The 3,317-nt window shown below is 36.2% G+C and overlaps 1 pseudogene; it reads right to left on the bottom strand.

Annotated features, from left to right (window-relative positions):
* Positions 1 to 2,504: 2,504 nt before the first annotated feature.
* LOC144578807 (large ribosomal subunit protein eL31 pseudogene) lies at positions 2,505 to 2,913 on the bottom strand (annotated as a pseudogene).
* Between the last annotated feature and the right edge of the window lie 404 nt (positions 2,914 to 3,317).

Below are 3,317 nucleotides of genomic sequence, written 5' to 3'. Positions count from 1 at the left end.
AGCAGTGCAATCCCTGTAAGCAGTAGTTTAAGGGGTGCGGTGAGGAGTGAGGTACTTCCTGCAGAGGTCCAGAAGTCCCCAAATTGGTCTAGGATCAGCATTGCCCCTTCCTCCCTCACAAATTGGTCTTTCCTGCTTCAGAAAGTCTAGTGCATAAGGACATTTTCTGTCTTTGAAAGTCAACTTTTAATTACCTGTGAGCAGAATTTCTCAGTAGTTAACGTCATTTTCTTCCTCCTGCTATCCAAATTAATTTTCCAGTACTCTAAAATGCTGTGTGCCCAAGGTTAGTCAGAATAGGCAAACATATTTCAGAAAATAAAAATATATTCACTTAATCCTCACACCAATGGTTTGTGTTTATATTATATATTTACTAATATATTTATATAAACAATATATAAATTCAGTTAAAATTACATTGCATGTTATATATGTATATATTCATGTGTATTATATACGATATATACACATAATATACAAGCGTATGTATTATGTATATATTTACATTTGTAGCAATATAATATACATATTGATTTATAAATAATAAACATATACTTGTTTTAAAGTAATTATATATTTTTACTATATGAACATATAGTATATAACAAATGTATATGTTATATATAAATATAAGCATTTTTTACAGAACTGTATATTTTTACATAAGTATATTAGTTTTAAATATGAATAAATTTATTTATGATTATTGAAACCATTTGAAGACAAATTTCAGGCATTAAGACACTTGAGCTTCACCCTTAAGCATGGCATGTGTCTCCTCAGAATAAGGCATTTTTCTATACTTTACAAATTTCCTGGCTAGGTGCAGTGGCTCATGCCTGTAATCCCAGCATTTGGGAGGCTGTGGCAGGCAGATCACGAGGTCAAGAGATTGAGACCATCCTAGCCCAATATGGTAAAACCCTATTTCTACTAAAAATACAAAAATTAGCTGGCCATGGTGGCGTGCATCTGTAATTGCAGCTACTTGGGAGGCCGAGGCAGGAGAATCCCTTGAACCTGGGAGGTGGAGGTTGCAGTGAGCCAACATCACACCACTGCACTGCAGCCTGGCGGCAGAGCAAGACTCTGTCTTAAAAAAAAAAAGAAAGAAAGAAGAAAAAAATTCCTGAATTGTGGAAAGAATGTCCTTGATAGCTGTTTCTGTTTTGTTTTAAACCAGGCATCAGATTTGGTTCAGTTCCTAGATTTAATTTCAAGCTTACGTGACTACCAACCTCTTTCCTTCTTCAAAAAGCTCGTCGAGTGTGTGGTTGAATATACCCAGAGAATCAAGAATGTGGAGCATAGAATGGTTTCTGAAAAATATCCATCCAGCACAAGACTGGCACACAATGTGAATTAAGCAGCAAATTGTCAAATGAACAATAGATTGGAAGTAAGGTCAGCCAAGGAAGCATGACAAAGGCATTGCTCATCAGGCAGGTACAGCACTGGTAGGTGAGAATAGGTAATACGAGGTACTATGAGATGAGGTGATGGTACCAGGCATTTTCCTTCTTTACAATTTGCCTCTTTGATTTCATGCTTGCATTAGATTAAAATACCCATATAGTCTATTCCATAAACTCAAATCAATATCCACATGCACATGTACACACAGAGGTGGAGTAGAAAAAAAAAAGAGAGGAAAATAAAGGAAGATGGGAAAGGAAAAATGAAAGGAGGAAGGGAAGTAGCACTTTTGTTAGCCAGTGTTTCAAGTTAACAAACAAAGCTTCTGGGTTATCAGCATACATATTGAAGAGTTGCCAATAAATTTCAAAGTGAGTGGTTTTTTCTTCTGTGAATGAAACTCATAAGCACTTCCTCTCCTACTTGAAGGTCAAAAGGCCAATCAAGGAATCAAGAAAGGATTTTCAATATGAAGGCTTTTGATCAGAATTTTCTCTCTAGCCTAGGTAGGGTGATAATAACTCTGTTTGATATCTCATGGGGCCAGAATATTAATGATGATATATTATGGCCTCAGCTACAGGCATTAGAAGATTCTTTTTGTAACTCTATGGTTTAATAGTTTTGTATTTACGTATACCTAGCAAATAATCCTTCTGAATGTTCTTTGGATTGCCTGTAGAGATGGGATGGTCTTTCGCCATAAGGCCTTAGTAGGACAGGGTCTGAAAGCACTTGGCCTAGGGTCTAGCTTAATAGATACTGCCTTTTGTGAGGAATGCTATTTTCCTTTGAGTCATATCTTAGGGGAGCAGATTGCAATTTACAAGAAACAAGCTATGTTTTTATTTGATAGGAGGCAGAATACGAAGGAGTGGCAGAGATGCGCAGGTCTCCTGTGATTTGCAATGCAACTCTCATCAAAAGAAGTGGTAGGTATTTTTTATAGGAAGATAATCCAAGACTTTAACCTGGTAAATTTCACTTTAAATTTGAGTCTTTAGACCACTGTCATCAAATTGAAGGAATTCTTTAAAAATGCTTTATGTATTTCTTCTTGTCTATCAGTTTGTTCTTTTGCAATTTTATAACCTTACTTGAGTATTTGACCATCCGCAATTAGTTCTCATCCACATTGACTGTAGATTTTTGAAAATGGTAACAGCTACATAGGTAATAAAAGTAAAGAGCTTATTTGGTGAATCTTCATCCTATCACAGATTCAGTGTGGGACATTTCTCATTCCTTTGGCCCAGTCAGCTTTGTTGAGCCTGGTATCAATGTGCACACCTGGAGTTCCCATCTCCTTCATGGCAAATCTCCAAATATCTTTGAGTGCCCAAGGGGCATGCTTCTTGAAACCCACTGCATGGATGCACTTGTAAATGCTGATGGTATATTCTTGGTCACCACCTCGTTGATGGCAGAACATCCCTTTTACTTCTTGCTGCCCATTTTTGTGGAAGCCATTCTGCCAGGTCCAAGTTGGAAAGGAAGAGCATGAGGGATTCCTTGTCATCGGTCAAGAGTCCCAATGTAACTACTATAATGTATCTCTAGAAGGTCTGGAAATAGGATAAACATTATTGCATGCTAAATGGTATTTTGGGACTTTAATTCAGCTCATATTTAAAACAAGTAAGCAAGTTTAACAATATGTGTTTAGAATGTGGTAAATTAAAAACAAAAAGAATTTATCAACCAAAGGCTTAATAGCATTAATGACTTGGAAGGCATGTCTTTCAAAACACTGAAATTCTTAATGAATTTAAGTATTAAATTTTATCTTCCAATGAATTGAATGTGAACATTCAGACATAAAGCCATTTTATCCCTGAATTATGGCATTAATACAAGTCGATAGGGAGATCTAGTGGCCCTAATCTGTTCACTTTTAG

The sequence above is a fragment of the Callithrix jacchus genome, chromosome 12 (genome assembly GCF_049354715.1).
Source record: "Callithrix jacchus isolate 240 chromosome 12, calJac240_pri, whole genome shotgun sequence".
NCBI classification, from domain to species: Eukaryota; Metazoa; Chordata; class Mammalia; order Primates; family Cebidae; genus Callithrix; species Callithrix jacchus.
This window is presented reverse-complemented; position numbering and strand designations above follow the sequence as displayed.